Raw genomic sequence first — 15,756 nt, forward strand, 5'->3', positions numbered from 1 at the left:
GTTCAGGCAAAGTGGGGGGTCCGTCCACAGGGCCGGGGTTCTTTTCTCCTCTCCAGATGGCTTTCTCTCCATCTGCCTCAGCAGGGGGACTACTGGGCACCTTTCAGCATCACTCCCTTAAGTTGGGACCAAGAGGCATTCTGAGACGAACCGCAGGGTCTTGGCCTAGAGACGTCTGGAATCTTCAGAGTGAGACAGGTGGGCACATACTCATAAAGCTAAAAGTCATCATCACCATGGCGGTGGGAGGGCACCTCCCAGTGCTCTGTGTTCTGCCCAGGGCTTCACATGCATTAACTCATCGAAATACGACCGTAATTCTGTGGGTTTTCTCATTTCACCAGTGAGGAAACTGAGTCTCAGAAGGGAGCCCTGGGGAGCAGACCCAGGGGGGTTCTGTGCCCCAGCCTCTTCAAGGACAGAATCATCCAACCACCAAGTCATTCCCCAAGAGACACCAGGCAAGAACAGTGAGTGCGGTGGACACGGGAAGGATGCTGGTGACAGAGCCACCTCCGCAATGCAGTGCACACATTGACATGGTCCTCACGGGAGGTACCATGGGCTCCGGCTGAAGGTCAGAGAGAAGGCCATGGCCAAGGTCACTGTGCTGGAAAGCATCACGGCTGGCTTTGGAGCCCTGGTTGGTCCATCTGATGGCAAAGACCTCCTTGCCCAGACCCCAGCTCCGCGTCCAGCGCCGATCAGAGCCCCGTACTTGGTGCTGCATAGCGCTTGGCATCCAGCATATGCTTAACACCCAGTTAGCCTCCCTCCTTGCCCTGGTCCTGCCAGGGTGTGACCTTGCCCGTGTCATTCTCCGCTTCCAGGCCTCAGTTCCCTATCTGTGCAGGGAAGGTGTTGCCCCGGGGGGTGTCCTAGCTCCCCTGGCAGCCTCAACATCCTACACTTCCACTGCAGAAGCCAGGAAGAGTTGGTGGGGTCCGCCGGGGCTGGGGCAAATTTGGGGGCCAGGGCTCCTTTCTGAAGGGACCCAGGAGAGCCCCGCCGACAGCCCCCAGCACCCCCCAAAACAGCAGCCCCGGCCAAGCCTGTCTCCCCACCTCCATCCCTTGTCCCCTTCCACCAGGCTTGGTCCTCCCCCCCACCCATCACACCGACACCCTTGCCTCTGACCGGGGCTGCCCCCCACACTGGCCGGTGCCCGAAGCGCCTTGAAAAATCTCTCTCTGGCATCCCTTCCCCAACACACAGCCCCAACTGGCAGCGAGGTGAGCAGAGAGTGAGGGGGAGAGAGGAGAGAGCAGAGAGGGAGGGAAATGCAAATGTTTTTTATCCTCCTTTTCTTTTAAACGCTGAAACCCGCCTCGACAGCCTCTGAAAATAAACGGCACCGACTTGCTGGGATTTCAAATTCCGTGATTAAGGGCTGAAGCAAATACTTCTTCCCTCCCTCCCTCCTGCCTCCCCCGCCCTCCCTCCGTGGGCTGATAGAGCGGCTCGCGGGGCCGAGGACAGCTTTTTGCGAGCCTGCCAGGAGCTCTGATACGCAGCCTCCCGCCGCCGGCAGCGCTTCGGCTCCGGGGTGTTTATCAGGAGCGCTCACGCCGGCAGCCGCGGAAGCAGCTTTAAATCCCCTCCCGAGCCCGGCGGGCCCCCTCCTCGAGGCCTCACGCCGCTCACACAGGCACACACGCGAGCACACACACACACACGTGCACGTGTGCACACATGCATAGTGTACACATACACGAGCACCCATGCACAAGCATGTGCACAAAGGCACACACGTGCACGCGTGCACAAGGCACCACACACATACTTGCACCTGTGCACACACGCACCCGTGCACACACGCGCGTGTGCACACATGCGCACAGCACAATACACGCATGCACACACCTAGCCTGGGTGGGTCTCTGCCTGTTCTCTAACCAAAGCCTAGGAAGCCTGCGAAGTTGGGGGGATGAGAGGAAGGGGGGAAGGAGGGGGCTTGTGGAGAGTGGGGGGAGGGGCCAGGAGGAGAGGGGCCTCCTCCGGGTCCACGGTTCGCAGGGGCTGCCTTGGGGTGGCCTCGTGAGGGGGACAGCTTCGATGCAGCCACAAGCCAAGTGGCCCTTCTGATTAACTGCTTGCTGCCCGCCCCCCACCCAGCGGCTCTCAACTGCCTGTCGCCCCCCGCCCCTCCCCCCGGCCGCTCAGGTTCTGCCTCACTGCTGCCAGCTCCCCCCAGCCCCCCAGGTTTGGATTCTGGAAGAGGAGAGGCTTGCACAAGACAGGCCTTGTGGGGCGCAGGGCAGGGCGGCCCCACCACCCCCTGGGACCTCAACAGTGAGGAGGCTGCTGGGCCAGCCCCCCTTCTGTGGGTCTGAGAGCTGAGGCTCCGGGGCAGGGAGTCACCCACATGGAAAGCGGGACAGTCTGGGTGGACAATCTGGCGGGTCTGGGGAGGGGTGGGGACGGGGTAAAAGAGAAAAACAGAGAACCCTCCCCTGATTCTGCTAGGGCCACCCCTGCTCAGAGACAACTCCCGGAGGGACTCTCCTGGCTCACTCTGCCGTCGGGACACTGTGGACGGATGGGTGAAGGCAGGTGTCCCCAGGGGCCAGCAACAGGGGGCTGTACTCCCTAGGGGGTCATTCATGGGGTGCTAACAACTGGCTGGGAAGCAAGGCCTCCCTGGGGGAGCCCTCACCCTGCTCCCTCCACACACCCTGGAGCTGGTGCCTCCCAGGAGAAGCCCCAAGCAGGAGATGGGGGTGGGGAGAAGCTGCTCCGGCTCCCAGGGCTCAGTTCTGCACTTGGTATGCATAGCTCATGGAATCCTCACTGTACACATACCCATTTTACAGATGGAGACAAGCTGAGGCTCAGGAAGGGGAAGTGACTTGCATGTGGGGTCTTAATTCCCCGACCAGGGATCGAACCCACGCCCCCTGCAGTGGGAGCGCGGAGTCTTAACCAATGGACCACCAGGGAATTCCCTCCATTTGTTCCAGCTGGGAGAAATAATGCAGGAGGGGCGGGCAGCTGCCCTTGCGAGGGGCCAGCAGCAGTTGGGGGGGGTGCTGGATGCCCAGGGGCCACTGTTCCAGATGCCTGCACTTTGGGCCCCAAGGCCTGGCACAGGGAGAACGTTCCTAGCCTGCTTTGTGCCTCCCATGGCCGCCTCGCCACTCCCTGGAGGTGTCCCCTGTGGAGTGGGAACAGTTGTTACAGCTCCCCAGGAAGGTGGAGTCCCCAGCACACCGTGTTCCAGAGGCCAGTGAGGGCGTGTTCCGGGCTCGGGCCAGTGGACCGTGTGGGCACACCTGCTCCAAGGCCCAGTGACCTGGCAGGTCCCTGTCGGGGACAGCCACACTCAGCTGGAGGTCCAGCTCAGCAAACCTTGAGATGTCCAGGATAACAGGAACTCATGGGAGAGTCCAGGCCCCCCTAGGGGCCCTGCAAATGGTCTGGGAGACCCTGACAACCCACCTGTCGAGAGAGAGGGAGGACCCAGGAAAGAGCGGTGGCAGAAGCAGTGGGCTGGGAAATGGCTCAACCAGGGAGATGAAAGGCGAACAGTGTGCTCCACTCACAGTGTTCGAAGCCCTGCAGCTCCCACAGCTAGCTCGGCCCTAATGAGAAGCAGGAAGAATTGCAGCAGACAGGGAAGGGAGACCTCCAAGGGGATGGCAGGGCAGAGAGTTTAGCCAGGTAGGTCTCTGCTCCCTGCCACCCTGGGGACCATCCTGCCCCACACAGACCCCCGAAGAGCGTTTCCAAGCAACAGAGAGCAACCAGAATTCCTGGGCTGCATGTGGGCCGCACGCTCTTAATAGTGTAGACTGGAGGGCATGTGACAATTAGACCACGCGCGGGAAATGCACGGGCGCAACTGTGCGTCATGACCACGGTCCCAAGAGGTCTTGCAGTAACAGCCACGAAAACCCAGCACCCCCTGTGCCAACCCCCAGACATGAAAACACACAGCTGGGGGATAGCAGAGGGGCATGTGGTTCTCTTCCTAGGTCTGCGGCCGGGCTTCATCCACTGCAAGGACATGCAGTCTCATCCTCCCCGCAGCCCCAGCTCCAGGCCCAGCCTGCGTTTAACAAGGCAGTGAAGAGTGTCAGATAAGTGTCTAGCTGGCATCAGACAGTGCTGAGTTCAAATCTCGACTGAGCTGAAAATTGCCTGGCTGGGTGGCCTTGAGCACATAGCTTGCCCTCTCTGAACTCCAGTTTCCTTTCGGTGATGGGGAAGGTGATGTCCGCTCCCAACAGCTACCATCAGAGTTCATGTCTGTGCTGATAACAGGCTCTAGACTACCAGTTAGAGAAATGGCCTGATTCTGTCCAGAAATTTCCAGTGTTTCCATGCTCACAGGGCTCCTGGGAGACGCCTCCAGCCCTCTTACTGTTCAGAGAAGCATGGGCTCCACTTGCATTGGGGGGATTTATCTTATTTTTAAATAAGTTGAGGCCACTTTGCAATCAGCGCCCTCGGGGTCGGAGCGCAGAAGATCCTAGGAAGGGGTATTAATCAAGGTGCCTTAAGGACGTGCAAATCAGGAGAAAATGCAAGTGATTAGGGTGTGATGGGGCCTGGGGTCCAGGCTTTATCCTCGCCTGAGAAGAGAGAACCGAGGGGCCTCATGGAGACCGGGAAGGTAGACTGTGAACCAGTGGAGGCAGAGGGAGAGACAGACACACAGAGGCGGCCGCAGGGCCGTCAAGGTAGCGCTGATGTGGCGCCCTTGCCGGCTTCCCGCCTCTCCTGCAGAGCAAGGGGCTCCTCTGGCAGGACCCTTTGTCCAGCCTGGATGGGCCACTCTTTGAATGATCAGCGAATGGCACTTTGGGAGAGATGGGCCCAGGGCAGGGAATATGGCATCGGCAATCTGGCAGCACCTCCAGTGTGATGGAGGTTCCCACCCCATGTAGACCTGAGGGTTCCAAATCTATGGACGTGCCCTAAGGGCATAGGCCGGCGTGTGCACAAGGATGCTGTCTTGGGAATCTACACAATGAAAAGCTGTAATCAGATAATAGCCAACAAAGGGATTGTCTGAGCTGGTTATGTGTTTACACGGATTTCCCCGTCTCCCTGTAACACAAGGACGGAAGTGTGGGAAGATGGCTACAACATATTGTTCAGTGATGGGAAAAAGTGCAGGTTGCAAAACACTGGGTGGTGAAGCCCATCTCTGGGGGGAAAAAAAAAGATCTATCTAGAAAAATCTGGAAGGAAGGGTAGTCACAGAAATGTCCACAGTAGTTACTGTGGAGAGGGTAAGTTTCAGATTATGGTTACTTTCTTCTTTTCTATTAATTTTTTTTGATGATGATGAGCATATATTACATGCAAAATCAAAACTATTTTATTTTCTTTTCAAGAAAACCGCTCCAAAAAAGAAAAGAAAAGAAAAGAAAACCGCTCTGTTGCTTGACCTCACATCTTCTCCCCAACCCCTTCACTATGAAATAAAATATCCCAGTGGACCTTGAGAATGATACCCACCCAAGCCCTCTTGGGCATCAGATCAGCGAGCCCCCTTCCTAGCACAGAGCAGCTACCAAACACGCAAGGAATGGGCAGGCCAGGAACTGGGGTCATTGTCAGACCCTCATCTTCTTTGGATGGTGCAGAAAAAAATGGAATATACAAACATCTAATCATTATGCTGTAACTGAAACTAACATGTCATGTGTCAATTACACTAAAAAAAAATGGAGCGCATGGCAATTGCTCCGTACAGGGCATAGATGACCGTCTTGTGTGATTCCAAATCCCTTCTCCTAAACGCCGGGCCAGAGGTGTTCGGGGACTCAGAGTTGTCCCTTTAGAAGAGTAATATGGTGCATATGGTATATTTTAGGTAACACCCCAGCAGGGCCTGGGCAGCCCCCATAGTCAAACACATTAATAGCACTACAATGAAATGTACAAATGTTCCCATCAAGGGGAATAAATAAAGCTATAAATAGCTTCCTGTTGGTTGGGGTCAGGTTTTGCCTCCAAATGAGTTTGCCACCATCTTACAAAAGAACTTTGGATTTTCAGAACTTTTGTTAATTTCAGAATTCCAGATAAGGGGTGGGGGCCAGATCAGGATGGGGCTGGGGCTCGCCGGTTTGGCTGTCTCCCTGCAGGGCACCCTGCACAATCGCTCCAGGCCCCCACTTGCTTTAATGCTCTGGGGTCGCCATCTTCCAACTCTTGATACCTTTTGGAAAAGGGGCCCCTGTTTTCCTTTTGCACAGAACCCCGCAGATCACGTGGCTGGCCCTGCCTGTGTCCAGAAGGAGGAGCTCTGGCTCGAGGCAGTCACTCAGTAAGTGCTGGTTGAATGAATGCATGAATGAAACGTCACCCTCATCTTGTCTGCTTTGCCCCTCCCTGATTTTCCATCAGCGTGGGGAACAGAGAACTAACCTTCATCAGGGTCCTGTGTGGCCCATTCACTGGAGAGCCAAACGTCCATGCTGATTCTTGGGGCGCCCAGACCCGCATTCCGAGTCTCAGGGGGAGGCATATGAGTTTCTAACTTGCGCCCTGAATGATTCAGACCCACATGACATTGCAAACCAACTGTGTGGTCGTCTTGAGGGCAGCCTTGCTCTCTCTCCCTCCTGTCCTGGCTGTGTGATCTTGGGCAGGTTGCCAGACCTCTCTGAACTGTCTAAAATGGGCAAAGGATTAACTCCTACCCTTGAGCCCTACCAGGCCAAACGTCTGGGAACCAGCCCCTTCCTGCCAGTATGGGGAGGTCCCCGGGGACAGGCAGTCCTGTCTGTGAGTCCGCCTTGTTCCCCATGTACCCCAGCACCCAGTCTGCGGAGGGCTCAGGGAATATGTCCTGTGTGTGGATGGGAAAGCAGCGTGGTCCCCCATCTCCCAGGGCTGCATGAGGGTGGGGGAGGGCGTGCAGGAGGCACACAGTAGGTGCTGTGTAAATGGAGCTGTCTTTGTTGGTCTCACACCCTCCTCCTGGGGCTGTGAGCCCTGCTCGGGGTGGAGGCCTGCAGGCTGGAGGCAGCGGCAGGAGGGGAGGAAGGCGGGGGCCAGGAGGATGGAGTCCAGGCACGTCCTGATACCAATTAAGGCGGCTCTGGCGCAGGGGGGGCCTCGGTCGGCATTTATCAGCCTGCCGGGAGGGGCTGGCAAGCTGTCCTCCGGCTGACAGATTAGACAGCGGACAATTAGGTTTCAGGCAGGCGCTCTCTCGCTCTCTGTCACACACACACACGCACACGCATGCACGCACACACACACACACACACACACATCCCTTTCTCCAACAGTCTGTAAGGCCCAGTGACAGAGCCCAGCTGGGTCCCTGCCCAGCCCCCAGTTGTGGGGACAAAACAGACACAGAGCCCCCACCCCCAAGGAGTTGAGAAATGCCCCTCAATGAGAATAACCAGGGAGCCTGTGACCCAACCCTACCCTCACGAGGACCACGGCTCAAGACCCAGTAGTCTCAACCCCAAGCATCCCTTCCCACTGGGTCGAGAACCCAACACACAGGATATGACAGCAGTGATGGTGCTTTTTAAAGCTGGGGGTGGGGGTGGTGGTGAACCTGAGCTGCCCAGGGACCCCTTCCTTCCCGAGAAATAGCCTCTCCCCTTCCCCAGTCAGAACCTTTGATTGCTGGGTCCCAGTGGAAGGAACGTGAAGGCAAGGAAGGGGATTTTGAAGGACTTTGCGAACCCGGAGGAAAAATCTTCAAGATTCTAGAATGTTTTATACTGCAGACTCTCTGGGATGAGTCGGGAACACTGGAAGGGAAGGAGGATAGCCTGAGTTTTTCTTTGGTAAAGGCGGGATCTGGAGGGACTGTCGGGCAGCTCTGACCCACACCAGTAAGTGGCATCGTTGTTACCCCAAGGCCAGGTCCAGAAATCTGGGTTCGGCCTCATCTGCCCACATCCTTCCCCCTCCACAACTGTAATCACCAAGCCCCTTCCCTTTACCTCCTAGAGAGCTTTCGCATCAGCCTTCTTCTCTCAGCCCCATGGCCACTACCCTTTGTCTGGAGACTCCCCTGACCCCGGCCTCTGGTCTTTCCTTGTACTCCATTCTGCCCCCCAGCCGTATAGGACTCTTCTAGAACACTCTCTGACCATGCCTCTCCCTGCGTCAGGGCTCCCGGCTCCCAGCACCCCTGGGAGAGAGGCCAGCTCCCGGATGCACCCTCAGGCCGGGTTTCCCCACCTCGCTGCTCTGTTGGCCTCATTCACTCTTCACCCTCAGCCATGATCTTGTTTATTTATTTGGTTACTGGGTTGATGTTTGCTCCCATCCGTCTCCCAGTTGAATGTAATTCAGGGGGACAGAGACCAGCTCCCTTTTGTTCACCTTTGTCAGCACCTGTCACCCGGCAGGGATGCTGGGCAGGGCCACAGCCAATGACCGGCTGTTTCCCGAAGACCACACTTGCCTCACCCTCCACCCCTCTGCCAGAAATGCCCCTCAGCCGCCAGCTTCCACCCCCACTTCCAGCCTCGGCGTGGATGTCATTTCTTCCCGAAGGCTCCTGACTCTGCAGCTGCATCAGTCTCCGCCCCTGGGCTGATCTGAGCCTGGATGACCATCGAGGCAGTGTGGCCAGTTCACTTGTCTGCCTCTCCCACCGCATGGTGGGCTTCCTGGAGACTCACTCACAGTGCCTGGCACACAGTAGGTGCTCAATAAATGTTGGTCTTCACAGGTGAAGGAGCCCAGAATGCTGGCTCTATCCCCAGCACAGCCCCTGCCTTCCTCTGGCCTGATCTCCCCTCTGCCTGGGGGTCTGAGGGTCCCGGGGCCAGAGTGGACATAACCAGGCTGAGCGACACAGACAGAAAGTGCTCTGGGGACCCTGTAACTAGGGACTCTTCCCTGGAAAGGGGGCAAAGCCTTCTGGGATGACTATGCTTTGAAGGACAGGAGGACGGGTTGGGGCAGAAAAGGGGAGAATATGACTTTTACTAATGAAAAATTGCAAGCCGGACACCAGTGCTTTAGATGGGTTCCCCTGCTTTTTCCGTGTTACGACATTTTGGATAAACAGTTTTGCCCCCAGTCTTCAGATAACAGGTGGCCAAAGAGACCTGAAGCCACTTGCCCAGGATCACACAGCTACATGCGGCAAATCCAAATTCAAAGCTGGTGTGGCTGGTTCCAGGGGCCATGGCCTTGCTCCACCTAGTGTGCCAGGGACGACTGTCCATCCATCGTGCCTGCGTCTGGGGACAGGTAACCTGCGTGAGCAAACGCCGGGCAGCTGGATGGAATCGTGGGGGCAGCAATTACCTAAGAAGCCTATGAGCACCAATTCCCCCACCCCAGAGGTCTGCAGTGAAAGCCAGAGGGAAGGTGGGTCAGTCACTTGTCCCCTCTGTGCCTCAGTTTTCTTGTCTGTAAAATGGGGACATAACGGCACCTGCTTCATACTGAGGATAAACGTCTCTAAAGTGCTCAGAACAGTGCCTGGCGCAGAGAAAGCATCGTGTAAATGGTTTTAAATAAATAAATAGGGAACGTGGTAGGTCTGAGTCCAGGCAGAGGGGCTGAGGGGCAGAGAAGCCCCCGGGATGTCTCTGGACCGGGAGGGTCCACGGACCCTGGGGCAGCAGGAGGCAGGGATGCTGTGCTAGGGCTGGGGTGAGCGGTCATGGCTTTACTTTCCCCAGCCACAGGCCAAGGCAGATCCTTGGACAGCCCTGGGAGGGCTCAGTGAGGCCACGAGATCTGAGGTCCATGGGCAGCCCCCTCCCCTGGACCTTGGAGGCTGAGCGGCAGGAAGGCTGCCCAGCACGGCGCCCTTCTGGATCCAGGCCAGGAGACGGAATAAGCGTTCTTCTCTCCTTCACCCAAATGGGCACATGAACACACAGGCTCCTGGGTCACACCCCAAGGAACTGAGAGGTGAGACAGTGCCCTGGAGATGAGTTATCTGGTCAGGGAGCGGGGCACGTCCCCCGTCAGCATCCATCACAATTAAAATATAAAATCATAAAGACACGCCGAGGCAGAGGGATGGCGACAGCTCGCAAGGCTTTCGCTTTTCAGTTCTGCAGAACTGCCTGTGAGGCTTCGGTACAACACTGCACCTCTCCGAGCCTCCGTCTCCACATTTTGTAAAGGGGGTGTCTTGTCATAGCCGGGGCACTACACAGCTCAGGGAACCTGATTCTACCAGAAAGAAAAGGAATGTATCCTTTAAGAGAGCCCTAGTGGGCTTACCCTGGTGGCGCAGTGGTTAAGAATCCGCCTGCCAATGCAGGGGACATGGGTTCGAGCCCTGGTCCGAGAAGATCCCACATGCCGCGGAGCAACTAAGCCCGTGCGCCACAACTACTGAGCCTGCGCTCTAGAGCCCGCGAGCCACAACTACTGAGCCCGCGCACCTAGAGCCCGTGCTCTGCAACAAGAGAAGCCAATGCAATGAGAAGCCCCCGCACCCCAACGAAGAATAGCCCCCGCTCGCCGCAACTAGAGAAAGCCCTGCAGCAATAAAGTCCCAATGCGGCCAAAAATAAAAATTAACTAATTAATTAGAAAAATAAAAAAGAAAGCCCTACTGATCTACTCTGTTAATTCCTCAGATGGGGAGGGAGCATTGCTCAGGCCAGGAGGATCAGTGACCTGTACCCACTAGACCAAGGTCAGAGGCAGAATTTGAGGCTGTCAGACCCCGAGAGGCCTGTGGCCAAGCCACCTGGCCCTCTGGGTGTCCCCGGGCCCAGAGCTCTCCCCTCCCCCTGTCTCCAGACTTTGCTCCCAGTCTGGCAGGCCTGTCACCTCTGTCCTTCTCACCTCCCTGACCCTCACGACAGGCCCCCTCATTCCCTGAAAGCAGGAATTGCAGCCAGGAAGGCCAAGTTCCGTGGTACCTGAAAGTCCCCTCTTGGACTGTGGGTGTCATTCTTGCTTGATCACCAAACCCCCTTACACACCCCCCAAATATGGAGTCTCCACAGAGTCCCTTATTAAGAAATTGGTCGGTTTCCTGCTAATTAAAACAAATACGGTGCCACATTAGAGGCCAATTAATTTTCAGAGCTGCCAGGGAAACATCGCCTGGAAAACGGGCACCCCCGCCCCCTCAGCAAAGGGCAGCTGCGCAGCGCCGGCAGCAAGGGGAGGAGGCCCAGCATCACGGGCCTCCAGCGAGGGTGGGAAGGAAGGGATGGCCAGCTGTGGACCAGGCAGCAGGAGGGGCTGCCAGGTGGGGCTTCCCTGTCCTGCAGGGACCCCGCTCACCTAGCCCCGGAGCTTTGGACACCATCCCTCCCCAGGAAACATAATCCCTAAGACCAAGTCTCCCAAGCCCACAACCAAAGGCAAGCACTTTCTCCATAATGGGCATCCTTAGTTTGTGAAAACTATGGGATCTGGAAGGCTTGTGGTCACCAGGCCCTGTAGCTCTAAGTTACCTCACTGAGCCCCACAGCAGTCCTTGGAGGGAGGTGCCATTGTCCCCATTTTGAAGATGAGCAAGTTGAGGTCTAGAGTCAGCAAGTCCCTCTCCTGAGGTCCCAGCTTCTAGAGGCAGAGCAGGATATCTGTCAGGTCCCCCATGACTATACCCAGACAAACCTGCAGTGGTTCCTTTTACAACATTGAGGATTTTCCCATAACATAAAAAAGGGCGGGGGAATGACCACGTCCGCAAAAACACAAATTTCATCGGCTGCATGTGTTCAAGGTGAGGCTTACCTGCTCCTGAATCATAAGAAAGCACCGGTTTACTGAGAGTTTAGGCCATGCCAGGAGGCCGTTTAGGCCCTGTACAGTTGTCAGCTCACTGAATCCTCACTAGCACGCGAGGTTCAGAGAGGTTAGGCCCAAGGTCACACAGCCTGCCCGTGTCTTGGCCATGGAACTCTGTCTTTAAGGTCCATGCCCATGTCTTGGCCATGGAACTCTGTCTTTAAGGTCCATGCCCGTGTCTTGGCCATGGAACTCTGTCTTTAAGGTCCATGCCCGTGTCTTAGCCATGGAACTCTGTCTTTAAGGTCCAAGTTTTTCCATTTCCTCAAGGTCAAAGCCAAGGTCTGTAGGTCTTCTCCTCTCCTGGCAGGGCAGTGAGCTACAGAAAAAAAAAAAACACTGGGTTCACCCTGTCACCTCAGACACACCCCTTTCCCTCCCTGGGCCTCAGCTCTCTCATCTGCCAAATGGACTTCGTTCAATTTGAGCATCCTGCAGAGGCCCTCGGTCCGGGGCAGGTGGCTGGGAGTAGAGCAGCCAGCCAGACGGGAGAAACAGCCGTCCCTCTGCCAGGATAGGGAGACCTGGCTGCCTTGCAGTGAGTGGCAGAAAGAGGCCTAGTGGCCAGACAGGGACACAGTGAGAACAGGGGGGACAAGAGCCCAGCCAGGGCTGGCCACAGAGCACCCCCCGCCCGGCTGCCCCCACACTGCAGACAGCTCACGGGGCAGTGAGGGGGCATCCTCTCTGACCCCAGCAGCTCCAGTAGGACCTGGGTGGGTATCTGTCGCCCATCTACCCGCTGTCCTCCATTCCCCACTCAGTCCTGGAGATCAGTCGCTCTGCCCAGGCCAGGAGTAGAAGGCAGTGGAGATAAGCAGGGGCGGGGGGGCTAGGAGAGGTGCAGGGGCTGGGGTGGGAGGGCGGGGGGGGCCCTCTGACCCTCCCCCTTGTGCTGAGCTCTAACTTGGAGGCCCCAGCATTTCATAGAAACTTCTCCCATGGGAATCATCAGAGAGGCGCTCAGGCATCCTGCTTCTCTTTGATAAGGGAGAAGAGGTGCAGGAGCGGGGAGGGGTCTGCGTGTGCTGTGAGTGCTCACAGCTTGGGGATGGGCTGCAGCAGGAGAGTCAGGAGGGAGGGAAACACGGACGCCACATGGGCAATGGCCACGGGGCCGCGTGTGCACAAAACTCTGAATGCCTAGAGGATGCCGAGCAACTCGCCGGGAGGGTGGTTCGCAGAGCAACTGACAACTGACTGGGGTCTGAAAGCAGCGTGGAGAGGAAAGGGCGCTCCTGACAGAGGGCGCAGCACGAGCAAAGGCCCAGCGGCCTGACATGAAAGAACGTGGCGTGCTGGGAGGACAGAGCAGCTCGGTGTAGTCAGAGTGGAGTCCAATGGCTGGAGCTGATGAGACACGAGAGGCAGACCTGGCTTCACGCGGTCAAGGCCTTCTGTGTCGTGCTCTGCCAAGTCTTCGAGTCGACAGTGATAACGATGCCATCTGCTATCGAGCAGTTATAATGTGTCCAGCACCACACGAAGCCCATCGCAAGCACTGAGGCTCACCGGCTCCTCCAACAATCCCACTACGTGAATACTAGTATCATCCCCGTTGACAGAGGAGGTAACTGAGACCCAGAGAGGTTAGGTGAGTGGCTGGTGGTCACACATCTGATAGCGGCTGGTCTGGGACTTGGATCCAGGCTCCCAGTTCTAACCCGGCAGCATGTGCGACCTCTAAGGAGTTCGTACTTCACCTTAACGCAGCTTGGAACCACGAGGGATTTTAAAGGGGATTGGGTGGGTCATAGAGTCCTGATGCTCCAAAGCCCCGAGTCAGGCTTGTGGAGGCTTGGCAGGTCTGTTTCCGAGGTCCGCTGGTGGTTACAGGCCTTCCAGGGATCTGCCCCGTCTTCCTTCTGTACTTTGCTAAACACCGGGGTTTGGCCTGAGTCTTCTGCCCCAGCTCACTATCCCTGGGGCTGGGGGGCCATCACTGCCAGGGACACAGACTCCCACCAGTCAGGGGTCTCAGCCCCTCCAGCCCTTCCTAGGTCCCCACATTGCCCACTCTCTTCCCTCTTTCCTTCCTCGCTCAGGGATGGCATCTATAGGGTACACCTGGGAAGTGACCCACAGTGGAGCTGAACAGCCCTCAGAATGAACCCAGCAGAGGTGGCCTCCCCGCGGGTGCTGTAGCAGCCCCACGCCCCTTCCCCACTTCCTTCCCAGCCTCCAGCTGCCGTCGGAGGGGTAGGGTGTCGGACACTGCCAAGAGTACTGGAGAGTTCCTTTCCACCATCTTGCCTCCAGAGGTTCTCTTTCATTCTCTCCCTCACCCCACCCCGGCCAAGGACCTCAGCGTTACAGGCATCAGACGACAGCAGATTTGGGAAACGCTTCAGGATTTCCCCTGCCTGTCCTCCTCATTGTGCACGTGGAGAAGCTGAGTTCCAGACAAGGTCAGTCAGCAGAGCAGCTGGGGGCCGGCTTTGCTGGGCTCCTGGTCTCCTACCCGTCACGCATTTACTGACAGCCCTGTGTTTTCACGTAGGGGAATCTCACATTTGATCCTCACGTCCACCCAGAGCAGGAGGAGATCAAACAGGAAGACTGGGCTGTCCTGCTCTAGCTCCTTCTGTCTCTAAAAATGCAGAGTCTCCTATCAGCATCTGTAAAAAGAGGCAGGCAGGGCTTCCCTGGTGGCGCAGTGGTTGAGAGTCCGCCTGCCGATGCAGGGGACGCGGGTTCGTGCCCCGGTCCGGGAAGATCCCACATGCCACGGAGCGGCTGGGCCCGTGAGCCATGGCCGCTGAGCCTGCGCGTCCGGAGCCTGTGCTCCGCAGCGGGAGAGGCCACAACAGTGAGAGGCCCGCGTACCTCAAAAAAAAAAAAAAAAAGAATCTGCCTGCCGATGCAGGGGACACGGGTTCGAGCCCTGGTCCGGGAAGATCCCACATGCCGCGGAGCGGCTGGGCCCGTGAGCCATGGCTGCTGAGGCTGCGCATCCGGAGCCTGTGCTCCGCAACGGGAGAGGCCACAACAGTGAGAGGCCCGCGTACCGCAAAAAAAAAAGAGGCAGGCAGTAGGTCAATGACTTGCCCAAGTTTGTGTACCAGGCTAGTCACAGTCAAAAGGGTCTCCTGTCTGAGGTTCTTCCTGTTCTTCGGTGTTAAGACTGGCAAATACACTGGTCTTGCTTCCCTTTCCGTGCTCACGGCAGACATGACTAATTGATCACAGCACTCTTCCCCTATAAGCCTCAGAATCCTTCTCAACACAGGCTTCTCAACACAGGCTTTACCAAGTGTGGAGTTGGCAACCAAGGTGACACCTGTTCACCACTCTTCCCAGATTTTAGGTCTAGTCTGATCTTGTATCTGTCCCAGGACCTGGCCTGGGGCCCAGTACACGGCACAGGTCACAGTGATAAACATTTGTTGAGTGAGTGAGTGAATAAATGGTGACTGTTGAATGAATAACACCTCCCAAAGCCAGTCCCCCTAGACCAGCTCCCTTCATTGTAACAACATGACCTTAACAATAATAGCAATGACCCCAACATCTGAGGTTCCCTGAGTCCTCTAAGCCTCTTCAACTGAGGTGAGGGACCACCTGGGAAGTCATCTCCTTTGGCCACACGTCACCTGGTCTCCTGCCTCCTGGTCCACCACTCTGCTCCAGGCCCCCAGCCCCCCAGCCCCAGCTTGTCTTTCATTCTCTGGGTCAGTTAAACTAGACCTGGGCCTCCATCTGGGGACTTGAAGGGTGTTGAGGGCAGGTCCTAGGGACTAGGGTGGGAACAAGTTAATTAGGAATTTCCTCATCCTGCTTGGAATTTTAGAATTGCAGAATAGGGGAGCTCACAGGGCCCTTATCTGTACAGGTTGGGAGAGAGTGGCCCTCTTGGGGGGGTGACCTGCCCAAGGTCACCCAGAGAGTTTGGCTGAGGTGGGTCTGCAGAGCCCAGTGTCAGAGTCCCCACGATGCCCTCCCATCTCCTGGCATCCTGTGCGTGCATAGTTAGTTGTTTATTTTATGTCTTTTTTAGAATTTGAGGCCCTGGGAGGGAGGGACCCTAGGCACCTAATGTGAGGTTTG

Source organism: Grampus griseus (assembly GCF_964374135.1).
Source record: "Grampus griseus genome assembly, chromosome: 6".
In the NCBI taxonomy this organism is placed as follows: Eukaryota; Metazoa; Chordata; class Mammalia; order Artiodactyla; family Delphinidae; genus Grampus; species Grampus griseus.